The sequence below is a fragment of the Salminus brasiliensis genome, chromosome 24, assembly GCF_030463535.1.
Source record: "Salminus brasiliensis chromosome 24, fSalBra1.hap2, whole genome shotgun sequence".
In the NCBI taxonomy this organism is placed as follows: Eukaryota; Metazoa; Chordata; class Actinopteri; order Characiformes; family Bryconidae; genus Salminus; species Salminus brasiliensis.
This window is the reverse complement of record NC_132901.1, coordinates 545304-559952: the sequence shown is the minus strand read 5'-3', so window position 1 is coordinate 559952 and position 14649 is coordinate 545304. Positions and strand designations below refer to the sequence as shown.

Below are 14649 nucleotides of genomic sequence, written 5' to 3'. Positions count from 1 at the left end.
AACACTTTGACTCTTCTGGAACTTCTGAATCCATCTAGACTTTTGACTCTACATTCACTCGTCTAGGATCTTCTTCTTCTGCAGACATGTTTCCTACTTTCTAGAGGTTTCTGGTTTTAAACTCTTCTGCCTGTTTTTTGACTTCAGGCTCTTCGTCAGGCTCCTCTGTGTTACACTAACATACTGCAGAGATTCGGTCATAGTCTAGAATTTGATCAGGAGTTTATTAATGTGTAATGATGTTAGTGGAAAAGAGACGAAATTTTAATTGAGGACAAAAACCAATTTTTATTCATATTCATAAAATCTATTAACACTATCTATTAACACGTGACTGTAAATATTGTGTGTAACAAACAATGTTGGGATGACAGTTGAATAAACTGATAGGCTGATTATTTCTTCACTGTTTCTAGATGGTCAGATAAAAAAAGCCAATGCTGGATCTCCATGGCCTCCAGAAGGTTACAAAGGTTCCTCAGCAGTGTTACACTCAGTTAAACTTTGTACTGAACATGAGAATATGTACAGAGATCAGAGCTATCCACTCTCTTCTTCATCTTCAGATGTTTCTGTCCTCTGCTTGGGAAATCTAATGAAGTGTAACACACCTCATCTTCTCCAGCCTGAGGAGATTTAAAAACATGTGTCTTTTAGAAACCTTTATTGAAGAGTTATGTAACATGTCAAAGGAAATTGTGTTTTTATTACATTTTTCATAAACAAAAAGTAGTTACTAAGTGAAAGTGAGTAAAGAATGTTCTAAAAAAATCAACAGTCAACAGCTTCCAGACGTGTTAGAGTGGAGGTAGAAGGTTCTAGAAGAGTTCAGTTCAATTCTGATGATTCTAGAATGGGTAAGGTAAAGTTACATGAATTACGAATTAGAGGACAATCAGAATGTTCTGCAATGTTAGGTTGAAATCAGTAGATTCTAGAAGAGTTGTGGTGGAGTAAGAAGGTTTTAGAAAAATTAAACTGGATCAGAATGTCAGAATGTTCCAATGACATTGCAATGAAAGATAACAAGTCACAGTCAAGGCATGAATCTGGAAGTTCCAGAAGAGAAAGGCTGGATGTAGAAGAGTTAGGGTTGAGTCAGGTGGTTCTAGAAGAGATAACCTGGACATAGAAAAGTTAGGATTGAGTCAGATGGTTCTAGAAAAGAGTGGCTAAATGTAAAAGGGTTGAGTCAGATGGTTCTAGAAGAGATGGGCTGGACATAGATAATTTAGGGTTGAGTCAGATGGTTCTAGAAGAGAAAGTCTGGGCATAGAATAGTTAGAGTTGAGTCAGATGGTTCTAGAAGAGATAGGCTGGACGTAGAAGAGTTAGGGTTGAGTTAGATGGTTCTAGAATAGAAAGTCTGGATGTAGAAGAGTTAGAGTTGAGTCAGATGGTTCTAGAAGAGATAGGCTGGGCATAGAAGAGTTAGGGTTGAGTCAGATGGTTCTAGAAGAGAAAGTCTGGACATAGAAAAGTTAGAGTTGAGTCAGATGGTTCTACAAGAGCTAGGGTGGAGACACGAGAAGGAAATGTGAGTGCGTACCTTATTGCCTCTCTTATTCTGGCTTCTGTCACAGTTCTCTTCATCAGGTTCGGGATCTGCTGAGCATATTAATTCAGGGCATCATGTTACATACACAACCTGCTACTGAGAAAAGCCACCATACCCCATCTCCTCCTGCTGGAAACAGGCTCAAATGTTCCTTCAACTTTCCATAATGTTTAAGAGCAAATACAGAAATGTGTGAGAAGCACCAAAGTCTATTTGACTACCAATAGCACCCCCTTGTGGAGAATCTCCACCCTGCTAAACATTAGTGAGTGAATGACTTCAATAAGACAACAATAAGAGGTGGTCATCATCAGCATCATCATTCATCAGAGGAGCCCAATAAAGGGGCAGGGGAGAGTACCTTTGGTTCTGGCTCTGCAGATGCAGTACACACAGGTGGAGGAGATCAGTGAGGAGAGGAGAACACACACAAGACACACACTGACCAGCAGCTTCCAGCAGACGCTAAAGTGTGTTACAGGAGGGGTGGGAGTGGCTTGTGAGAGATTGACGCAAGGGACAGACGAATCTGAAATAAGAGTGAATGTGGAACTGCATTAAGGTTTCTTGCCCTAACCTAAAGACAACGAATTAATCACTATGTAACAATCTTTATTAATATAGAATTCATAACAAATGTTAACTCTATAAACGGCAACAGAAGGATTGAGCCTAGCCCTGAATCTAGCCTGGACTATCCACAGGTAAAAGGACTGTAGTCCAGAACTAGGCATAATCCCTGTCCAGACAGTAGTTCAGATAGTTGTACTAGACACCAAAATTACAGTAGTTACTATGTAATCCCTAGTGTATACTGACTAATTCATAGTGGATAATGAATAATTCATATTGGATACTGAATAATTCATAGTGGATATTAAATCATTTATAGTAGATACTGAATAATTCATACTGGATAATGAATAATTCATATTGGATACTGAATAATTAATTGTGGATACTGAATAATTCATATTGGATACTGAATAATTCATATTGCATACTGAATAATTCAAAGTGGATACTGAATAATTCATAATGGATACTGAATAATTCATATTGCATACTGAATAATTAATAGTGGATATTAAATAACTCATAGTGGATACTGAATAAATCATGGTGGATCCTAAATAAGTAATGGTTCTCAGTAATGTATAGTAATGAGTAGATACTGAATAATTCATAGTAGTAACACAATCATTTATATTGGACACCAACTAATTCATAGTGAATATGGAATAATTCATAGCAGATATTGAGTGCATAGTGAATACTGAGTAATTCACACTGGATACTAAACCTTTTATAGTATTTATTGAAAAATTCATAGCGGATACTGAATAGTTAACTGTGGACAATGCATAATTCATAGCAATTACTCAATACATAATACCAGATACTGAATAACTCACAGTGGATACTGAATAATTCATAGTGGCTATTGAATAAATGAGCGACAGAATGCACAGTAAAAGTTATCTTACCAAGGAGAGAGAGTCGAGTGGTTATGTTTCCAAATTTGTAAATATTCTTGACTCTGCATTGTTCCGTAACCATTTTCTGATATATAGCGCAATAGTAAAGACCCATGTCTGATTCTGTGACATTCTTAATCAGCAGTCCATGACTTTGGCTGGAACTCTTCCATACAGAGACGTAGCGTGAGCTCTCATCCTGGACTAGCTTCATAATGTGCATTATGAGAGGAGGCTGATTCTCATGTGAGCAGTTCTTAAACCACGCAATGTAAAATCCAGTAGGCATCTCACGGTCGCAGTATATAGAGACGTTGTCTCCACGTCGGACCTTCATCTCTACTTCTGCTCCAGATAGAGCTTTCAGACTGGAGAAAAGAAAATCTGGGAAAGTTTGAAGAAGCTTTAGAAAAAACAAAGCCTTCAACACAAGAAGTTTAGAGGATCTACAAGAAGGTTAAAGGTGAGAAGAGTCTGAAGGTTGTGTGAAGAGCAGCTTTTAAAGTACTTACACACTGAAGACACCATTAGAAGAATGACTCTCCGGCTCTCCATCTCAGAAACAGCCGGCGGGTTGCTGGTTGTGGTGGAGGTCTTTGAATCTGATGCCTGCACTACATCTGATTGGTCCACCTCAGTGGAAAATGGGCGACATTATGTATTGCGGGTGCCAATAAAATTCATGCAAAGTAGTCGGAGGTTTCCCATTGGCCACTTTCTGTTGGCCTTTGATCTGCATGTGTTTGCACTTCATTGGTTCACGTCAATGGAACATTTGGCTCTCACTTTTTTTTACTTAGCAGGTTCAGTTTTTTAGTTAGCAGTAAGTCCTTAATCTCAAATGGTACTTATCCTTCTTTAGAAGGTCTCACATTTAATTACTGTTCAGGAGTTCAGAGTTTTAAACACTTTAAAGCAGCAAAAATGCAAACAAACAAACAAGCATAGACAAGTTCATGTAAAAAGGTCATCTTGCCATCCTCACGGTATAGACTAGGCCTAACAGTAGACACTCATTGAAAACCAGAGGTGAGGGCAGTCTTATAGGTTTCCTGTTTCCTGATTTGAATGCTTTGTTACTCTTGGGGTCAAGAGAGGTGATGAGATTCGAAAAATTCACCGTCCAAAAGTAAAGCTCTACTAAAGACCTTTGGGATGAGTTGAAGTGATGAACCTCTACTTCCTACCACTGAGAGAAACTGGTCAGGTGACTCATTGAACTCTGGTATAGAGTGGAGTGCCGAAGATCTGCAGCACCCGTCTGGGATGGGTTGGAATGATGAAGGTCTTTTGAACACCTGCCTGAGGAACTGGAGAGCCAAAGATCTGCAGCACCCTTCTGGAATGGGTTGGAATGATGAAGACTCATTGAACAACTCTGGGATAGATTGGAGTGCCAAAGATCTGCAGCACCCTTCTGGGATGGGTTGGAATGATGAAGGTCTTTTGAACACCTGGTGGGGAACTGGAGAGCCAAAGATCTGCAGCACCCTTCTGGAATGGGTTGGAATGATGAAGACTCATTGAACAACTCTGGGATAGACTGGAGTGCCAAAGATCTGCAACACCCTTCTGGGATGGGTTGGAATGATGAAGGTCTTTTGAACACCTGCCTGAGGAACTGGAGAGCCTGCAGCACCCTTCTGGAATGGGTTGAAATGATGAAGACTCATTAAACAACTCTGGGATAGATTGGAGTGCCGAAGATCTGCAACACCCTTCTGGGATGGGTTGGAATGATGAAGGTCTTTTGAACACCTGCCTGAGGAACTGGACAGCCAAAGATCAGTAGCACCCTTCTGGGATGGGTTGGAATGATGAATGTCTTTTGAACACCTGCCTGAGGAACTGGAGAGCCAAAGATCTGCATCACCCTCCTGGGATGGGTCGGAATGATGAAGGTTTTTTGAACACCTTTGTGATGAGTTAAAAAAAATCGGGAAATCGACTGGGCCGATGAAGTGGGGAGGTGTCCTGATACATCAGGACCCCCATCAACAATAACACTGTCCTAAAAGGATGCTTAACTCTGGTTGTATGACTCTCATGTAAGGTCAGTTTTGAATCTGAGGGCTGATGATCTTCAGACCCAATGCAGCAGGAAGTGAAATTTCCTGTTTGCGTGGTGGGGGCGAGGGTTGTGTACGGCGGTCTGCATTCACAGCCGTGTTTGTGTGTGTGTATGTGTGTGTGTTGTGGCTTTTCTTAGAACTTGAATTGAGCTTCTGTTTGAAACCTCATACAGATGAGGTGAATGTCTCTAACCACAACTGTTTCCATGAGTGCACGTCTGTGTTTGAAGGACTGTGTAAAGACCTCACTCTTTCATTGTCTTCCTTATCTGATGTTTATCATATCGTAGGTAAATGTGCATCTAGAATGGCAGACCTTTGACATGACTTGGAGTTTCAGGTTTCTCTGGTGGTTCATCAGGTAGTTCAAAAGAAGTGCTTTGTATTGTTTATATCAGGTCTTGGGGCAGTCCCTCCACCGTCCACAGGTCTGACAGTGCAGAGCTGATGTGAGATCAGTCAGGGAGCTGTAGGCCTCAGTGTGGGTCAATATGGGTCAGCTCAGTAGTTTGTAAACTTTCAGGGTTGCCAGAATCGGATGATCTAAACATGGCATTACATTTCACTTACCTGTGTTTTGTGAACCTATATAGGCATGTGCCACCAGCATCATCATCATCACAATCATTATCATTACCATAATCATCCTTATTCTCATGACATCATCATTGTCAACATCATCATCATCAAGATCATTATTCTCATCTTTAACATCATCATCAACCATCAACACTATTCACAATCCTCATCATCATTACCATCATTATCATCACCATCATCATCATCACTATCATTTTCATCCTCATCATCATCATCATCACTACCGTCACTGTCATTATCATGACCATAATCATCCTTATTCTCATGACATCATCACTGTCAACATCATTATCAAGATCATTATCCTCATCTTTACCATCATCATAACCATAAACACTATTCACTATCCTCATCATCATGACTATTATTGCCATCATCACCATCAATATCATAATCATCATCATTCTTAACATTATTACCATCATTATCATTACCATCTTTACCATCATCATAATGGTTATCATCATCATCATCACTACCATCCCTGTCATTATCATGATCATCATCATTCTTAACATCATTACCATCATTATCATCACCATCCTCACCATTCCCTTCTTTATCATCATCATAATCATCATCATGGTTATCATCATCATCATCATCATCAACACTATCATTTTCATCCTCATCATCATCACTATCATCACTGTCATTGTCATGACCATAATCATCATCATTCTTGATATCATCATCATCATCACCCTCCCCATTTATCATAAATATAATTATTACTGTTGTCATCATGATCCTCAACTTCAGCATAGAGTCATCATTATTATCACCATCATCATCCTCATCTTTACTATCATCATGATTATTATCATTATCATCAGTCATTATCATCCATATCATCATGCTTATCATCCTCCAACCTTATCACCATCACCATCATCATTAATAGTATGGTTGTTCTTGTGGTCCTGACCCCTGTCATCACTGTCTGTCCACTCTGACTGGGTAAGGTCAGTCACATGATATTTGGTAATGGAGTGCTGAGAGCTGATTGGCTGAATTTTATTGATTAGTTTATATAAGACTTTATTAGTGCAGTGTTACCCGGTGCTCCTTTATTAACTCCATTTACAACAGGACTACCATCACACAGGCCTGAATCTTCATCCTGACCACACGGCTGCTCTGCAAGCGGCCTGAGCTGCAGAGCCTCAGTTGTGGGTTTCCTGTGTGTGTGTGTGTGTGTGTGTCAGAGAGAGAGAGAGAGAGAGAGAGAGAGAGAGAGGCTGTAACCACAAAAGTTTCCATGAGGGTGTAGAGAAAGGCTGGTATGAAGAGCGTAGGTGTGAGTGCAGGACAGCAGATCACTGCTGGTAGACAAGGTGAGCTTCTAACTTTAGTGAAGTTCATAGTCACAAAAGATTAGGACCACCTGCCTAATACGTACACTGTTCCACCACGAGCAACCAAAACAGCTCCCTCTACAGGCCTCTGAAGGTGGTATCTGTGGTATCTTCACCAAGGCGTTCCAGCAGATCCTGGCTTCAAGTCCTGGAAGTTGTGAGGTTGAGCTGCCATGGATCGGACTTGGTGCACCTGGCCAAGAAACAATGACTGAGCAGGTGTCCCAATACTTTTGTCCACATAGTGAAATAGTCGTACATGCACTCACAAATGAACCAAAACATTAAGACCAACATTAAGAAGAAGAAGCGAACAGTGTTAATATGGTAGCAGTTCTGCATGTGAAGATTACAAAAGTATTGGGACACCTGCTCAGTCATTGTTTCTTCTGAAATCAAGGGTATTAAAGAATTGTGTACCCTGCTTTTGTCGTTGTCCAGGGAAGAAGGCTTTCTGCTAGATTTTGGAGGAGCATTGCTGTGAGGATTTAATTGCATTCAGCAGCAAAAGTGTCAGTGAGGTCAGGTTGTTGGATGGAGCTCCACCACCATCATTCCAGAGAACACAGTTCTTCCACTGCTCCACAGCTCAATGCTGGGGGATTTATATACCCCTCTAGCCCACGCCTGGCCAATAGGTTCATTAGGTTTATCTGCTACAGAGAGTCCTATTATTTTGGCAGTGCTTCTCTACAGGAACTAGACAAGCTGTATGTGTATGTGTGTTGTCTTTTCTCTGAAACTGAAGGGAGCTTCTGTTTATCTCTCTGGATCTATGTGTGGCTTCACTAACCACATATGTTTCCATGACACACAGCAGATCTGAGATCAGTCAGAGCAGAAGGTCAGTCTGCAGCACTCTGCAAGTGGCTTGAGGAGCCTGCAGGGCCTCAGCTGTGGGTTTCCTGTGTAGGTGTGTGTGTGTGTGTGTGTGTGTGAGAGAGAGAGAGAGAGTGTAAATAACCACAATTGTTTCCATGAGACTGTAGAGCTAGGTGTGTTTGCATGTATGTTTGTGGGTAAGGGACAATAATGGTGTGTCATAGCAGGCCTTAGTCAATGAGGCCAATGAGACAGACATGAGCTTAACTCAGCCTCAGAACTTCACTTCCTGTTTATGTGCCATTTAAGGTGAACTTGAACTTGATTCAGGTCCAAAGTCCACAACTTTTACAGCGGGCCTTAATATATAACAGGGTTTTGAGAAGATAAGACCTTTGTAAGGGTGCTTTTACACCTACCTTGGACTGTGGACAGGTCCAAAAGACCAAATTTAGGTCTGACCAAATGAGACGGTCTCAGCCCAGATCAAACTCAACCATATCTGGGTTGCATGGAGTTTTGTCCATGGGTTTCATTTTGACCCCACATATGGATGCCCACCAGGGTCAGTGATGGGACCAGGAGGGGTTAAACATAGGCCCTAGATGGGACCCATGTGAGATTAAGGTGGGCTGTAATGACTTGGGTCCTATTAACAATACATGGACAAACCCACTGAGAGCCCAGGCCCACCCAGAACGTACCTAGCTCATGTTCTACAAATGAGGATATTGGCTGGGTATTGCCACCCACTAAACAATAGATTTTCCTGAAAAGGCAACCCGTCGAACTGTCAGCACTTGTTCAGATGACTCTGAGATGGGTTCAATCTACTCAAACCTGGATTGCTGCCCTCACAAGGTCTTCTGGAAGATCTTCTGATGCACCTTTGAATTCATTGTTACCTCAAGGATCACAAGGTGTCCAGGCACCTGAAGAAGCAAAGCAGCCTCAAACCATGATGCTTTCTTCACCCTGATGCTCAATAGTGGCTTCCTGCATGGTGTCCTTCCACTAGCACTATGCTTGTCCAGTGTTTTTAGTAGCAGAGATAAGGATGAAGGTCTTTACAGTTAACAGAGTCTTCTGTAGGTCTTCTGCTGTTACCATTTCACCTACCAAACCTTTCAGGATCGCCCAAAGTGAAGACTCTTGAAGTGACCTTGACAGGACGCCCACTCCTAGGGAGAGTTTTGGCAGTCCACTTCTCCACTTGTAGAGTTTTGAGTAGGTGTGATTATAATGGTGCAACACTTTGAGGTTAATCGTGGTTGAAGTTCCTTCCAGGTTGTGGCGAGCACAGACCACAATTTGCCCTAGTTTCTGTATCACATCTCTCCCTCTGTAACAGCTGAAGTGGCATTGGTTCCTTTTAAACTCTGGTCTCCTTCTCAGTCCAGCTCCACTTCTCCATTGTGCTGGGTAGTGTCTCAAACCACACTCCTCTACAGTCTCTTCACTCACAGCCCTAACCAGTGCACTGTTAATGGTGGACATACATTTTTAGTCTAATCTGAGGATGTGTGGATCACTAGCCACACTGCAGCCCACTAGATGGCAGTAATACACCTTCTTGATGGATGGCAACCACCTCAACACAAAAAGAAAATAGAGGAGGTAGTGATTCCCCGTGCCAGTTCTGGGTTGAGAAAGTCATTGTCTTCAAAAAAAGAGAGCACTGATCTCTGATTTGTTGAGTAGTACAGAAAAGATCTCACTTGTGCCCCTATAGTTACTGAGATCTCTCAGAGCCTCCAGATCTTTGTTAGTTTGGTAAATGGATGTGGTTTTTACTAGACGGTGGGACTTACTTTAGTCAATAAATAAAATCAATATCCTAATTCAAACCAGGGTATTTAATAGCTTTAGGAATATAAATGCCAATTAAAAATCCAATGTCTCCCTCTGAAGTAATTGTCCTAATCTACTGCCTCCCTTAATGGACTTTGAAAATGGCAATTTCTCATTACAAAAGCTGGTGCTCAGGTGGTTAGCTGCCTTAATGCTTACATAGGGTTCACATTTAAGTCTGAGTACTACAAAAGTGGAGTTACAATAAGCAAACGAATTAAGGTTGGAATTCTTTGCAAGGTGACCATGGACTTTCCTACAGGATGATCACAGAATTCCTTGGAAGCCAAGCCATGCCGATTTGCCATCAGCAGCCAGAGTCAGATAGAGCACAATGGACCATTCTCTCTCAAGGTGAGTAGATGGCGCTCTTTCCCTTCAATGCTCTTAAGTGATGTTGGCCAGCACAGGTGTTTGTTTGCTAGTGTGGTGGAGCTGGAGACCCAGTGCTTTCCTCCAAGTGTGCCAGCATTGTCGCATCGGCAGCTGTTGGAAAAGAGGAACCCACTGAATAACTACTTAGTTTTCTTGACATCAAGAAAAAAGCAGGTGTCTCAATACTTTTGTCCATAAAGTGTATAGCATCAGTCATTATGTGATATTAGGTGGATTCTAAAAGGAAGCTAAGCCAAGATGAAGAATGTTGACTGTACATTAGTTTAAGAAGAGTCCTAGAACTTCAGGAAGGAACCACATCAGTGTATAAAAGTTGAGTTCGGTTTGACTGAAGAGAAAGCCAAAAAGCACCGGTGGAAAGCGCTGCTACCTGCTAAGTGCGAACAACTGAATGGGTGGGTTTTTTATTCTGTATTACGGACAAACAGTGGTGTCAGATTATTGAGTAAAGCCCTAAAGCACCTCAGACTGATCCTGACTCTCTAACTGATAGTTCAAATTCAATGCTTTATCCAGAAAGTCTGAGCAAGCAAAACCATGCAGAACAGATTTGGGTGGCCTGATATGGTCTTTGAGGGTCAGTCATCCTGCAGATCTGAAAATCCTCTTGTTCCTGAAAGGTCTATGGTCTTCTAGATTTGGTCAGTAAAAAGGAGAGTAGTAAGCAATGTCCAAATTGAGCATTGAGCAAATCTAGTGCAGCTATGAGCTATGATATAATTCTGATTGGTCTGATCTGCAGGATTTGAGAGTGTGTTTCCTGTCTTTGTTGATGTGCACATATCTAGATGTATGAGGCCATGCATGCAGGTGCTGGCTTGTGCAAATGGAGGGGGAGGTAGTGTAGTGTAGACCAAAACTGTGTCACTGTTCAAATACTTACATTAATTACAGTGCAGTTCGTATGAGGTGAGAAACGTTATCTTACCCAGGAGAGAGAGTCGAGTGGTTCTGTTTCCATAATGATAAAACAGCGCAGTAGTCCAGTCCCAGATCTGATTTAGAGACGTTCTTCATCAGCAGATCATGAGTTTGGCTGGAAGGTTTCCACAAGGGTGCATCAAATCTTTCGTTGATATAACGAGGGGAGGTTGATGATCATGTAAGAATTATTTTTCAAACCAAACTGTATTAAATCTAGGCCTCCAAGCAAAGTTGCTGTAGAGAGTGACGAAAGAGACGAGATAGACGAGAGTGACGAGAGTGACTCCTTCATTCTGGAGGTCTGATGGTGGTGAGGGTGTTTGAAGAGGATGTCTGTGCTGAGCTCTGATTGGTTCACATCAGTGAAAAATGTGTCACTGTCTACATCATCGTATGTCAGTGTAAGCCTAGCCTTCTGCAAACAACAGCGCAAACCAACCACAGGCATCCTGTTGGTCAACTTTCTGATCCGTGTGAAAAGACACCTGTGAGGACACTGCAGAGGTTAACCGGGTTCCTCTGGAGCTTCAAATCCACAGGAGACACTTAACCTTCCGATGGCTGGCTCATTTACAGATGAAAGACAGAGATGAAGCCTAGTCCTGGACTACAAGTTCCTTCTAATAGAGAATGTCCATGCTATGGAGACTGACTGGCATAAAATAGGGTCTGAAGCAGATCTATCTGGGTTTCCTGTTGTTGACTGTATCACATCTACTGGGGACCTTAGTTCATCCATGGCTCTGTCTAACAGTGATACCTTATGTAAGCCTTTCCAACATGCTTGTTCACATTGTTTATATACCTATTCATAAATTAAATGAAACAGTTTATATTTAATGAAAAAAAAAACAACTCAACCTTTGCTTTTCTTGCTGTGGATGCAGCAACACAATTGTAGAAGAACAGGAGACACACTGACCAACAGTTTCCAGTTTAGGGTGTGACTATGGTTTTAGACTTTGAGGGTCAGTTGTCCTGCAGGCATGACAATGTTCTCACAACCTTCTGGCTCAGCACCTTGCCTGGCTTGGGGTTTTTCTTTTCTTTGTTTCTAGAGCTCAGTTTCCTAAAGCACCCCACACCGAGCCTGGCTGTCTGATAACTGATCCCAGGTCAGTTGCAACTCTTCATTCAGGTCTGAGAGTGAGGCAAAACCAGGCTGAACATGTTTGAGATCAGTTAAGAAAGGTAACCCGATGTGGCCGGAGCTGCAGGGGCTTTTTTGTTAGTTTCCTGTTTAAAGCATGACTGTGGTTTTAGACTTTGAAGGTCAGTCGCCTTGCAGATCTGAAGATCTGATCGTTCTGGTTCTTAAAGCAATGCTGAAATGTTTATGGGCATATTGGATTGTTAGTAATGAGGAGAGAAGAAAGCAATGTCCGGTCGTCCTTGTTGAGGAAATCTAGCGCAGCTATGAGCTTGATGTAGTTCAGAGTGGTCTGATCTGCAAGACGCGAGAGTGTGTTTCCTGGGTGTGTTGAGGTATGAGTTAGCGGATGCAGGTGCAGGCCTGTGCACATGGAGGGTAAGGTGGCGTACAGAGGCCACATTAAAAAAACTGTGTAACTGCCCAAATATTTATAGACCTGGTTATATAAATGTCTGCATTTTCTAATTCTGATGATAATACATTGTGTATGACATGACAAATGCCAGTTTATAAACCTTTTATTTCTTGCCAAAAGGATTGAATTAAAAAATAAAAAGCATTTTTTTTGCTTTATGTGTATAGTCTGATTTGAGAACAGAGTTCAGAGGTGTGTATGAGACTTGTGGAAGACGGACTTCCCCTTCATATTCCTCTCACATTGATGCTCCTCAGCACTGCCCACCTGAAAGAGACAGAGAGAACTAATCAATAACTTCAACAACAAAAAAATCTAAATCAATAAATGTAATAATCAGTAACTGCAACATAAAACTATCAACAGCAACAGCTATCAGTAACTAAAACGACTGCAAAAAAATCTTTTAACAATGGTTATCAGTAACTGCAACTAGAAACTACATCTGTCAATAAATACAATAATCAATAACCACAGTAAAAAATAAATACAACTGTATATAAACATCAATAACTGCAATAATAAATAATTTATTTATTTATTATTTATAATAAATTTATTATTGTAAACTGACTTATTGTAAACTATAAATAATTGCAATAATCAATCACTACAATCATCAGTAACTGTGACAATCAATGACTAAAACTATCACTAACTGAGTGTGCATGAGTGTGTGAGAACCATAATAGTGCCGGTTTACCCAGTTTAGACTATGTGAATAGTATTATAAACGTCTGTGTAAAATGTGACCCAGGGAAATATAGGCCCTGTTCACACCTGACATTCACATGCATCCTAGGTGACCCAATCATAAGATGAACGTCTATGCCAAGATGCATATTAATACCAGGTGTGAATGGGGTGATGGAGGCCATACTACAAGATGCAAACCACTCAACACCAGTAAAAACTGGAAAACAAGATTAGAATCTACAAAGATGACCCACAAATACTCTGGTCAGATCTGATTTAGAGACGTTCCCCTCCAGCAGATCATGTGTTTGGTTCAAGTCATTCCACTTAATCAAGTAACCTGGAATCAGACCTTTTGTCATTATAATAAGGGGAGGTTGATGGGTCACAAATGTTCTGGGCTGTTTTATGGACCAAGACTATACTCTAGCAAAATGATGCAAAAGGCCAAAGAATTTGCTCATGATCCAATGCATAAAAGCTCATCTGTTGAGCATTGTGGAGGTACTGGAGTCACGGCTTGGGCTTGGACTTGGGCTGCTTTTGAAATGAGCTCAGTAATAGTTATTGATGGGAGCAACAGGGAGTATCTACAGAAGTCTGCACAAGATGATATACAGAGAAATGAAAAGGAACGACCTTCACCATGTAGGAAGACAATGACCCAGATCTCAATTACGTCTCCTGGTCTGACTCTCATCCTCACGTCTGCTCCAGAGATCCTGGAGAACCAAACACCTGAAACCCACCAACCTTATTTTAGACTCACTTTAGACTTGAGATGTAGGCAAGAACGGGCTCCAATGTCTAGTAGGCAGCCTTCTTCTCTGGACACTAGAGACAGATATTCCAACAAAAGCAATATGAACTTTTGATTTCAGAAGGAAGAATGAGTGAGCAGGTGTTCCAATACTTTGGTACATGTGGTGTATGAGATAAAGGCCAACAGATATAAAAGTGTACTCACACAAGAGAGTGCTAAGAGTAACTCTTGATCTCTCCATCTCAGAGACTGGTTCTTGTGAGAGTCTTAGATGCGGATGTCTGTGTTGAGCTCTGATTGGTCTACATCAGTGGAAAATGTCTCACTATCTACATCGTCATATGTCAGGTGCAAGCGTAACCATGTGAAACAGCAGCTCAAGCAATTTGCAGACATCCTGTTTGTCAAGGGTAGAAGCTTCTCACACCTGACTGATGCATGTGAAAAGATGTTTGCCTATAGTCTGAATGTGCTAGGTCAAGATTTTTGAAGACCAGGTGAACCACATTGCTTCAACCCTACAAGAGACACCTAACCTTTCAATGGCTCATTTTGAATAGATG

General features: G+C 41.3%; 2 long non-coding RNA genes across 3 annotated transcripts; both read right to left on the bottom strand.

The window, feature by feature from the left end:
* Positions 1–337: 337 nt before the first annotated feature.
* LOC140547102 (uncharacterized) lies at positions 338–11284 on the bottom strand. Of its 2 annotated transcripts, none has more exons than XR_011978393.1 (5): positions 11064–11284; positions 3046–7259; positions 1920–2087; positions 1550–1608; positions 338–626 (listed from the first exon to the last, which is right to left on the bottom strand). It is a non-coding gene; the product is annotated as an uncharacterized lncRNA (long non-coding RNA). The 2 variants fall into 2 exon arrangements; XR_011978394.1 differs by having other exon boundaries at positions 1550–1605.
* A 1460-nt stretch (positions 11285–12744) lies between these two features.
* Positions 12745–14353, bottom strand: LOC140547165 (uncharacterized). The gene is made up of 3 exons (XR_011978399.1): positions 14291–14353; positions 14093–14157; positions 12745–12894 (listed from the first exon to the last, which is right to left on the bottom strand). It is a non-coding gene; the product is annotated as an uncharacterized lncRNA (long non-coding RNA).
* Between the last annotated feature and the right edge of the window lie 296 nt (positions 14354–14649).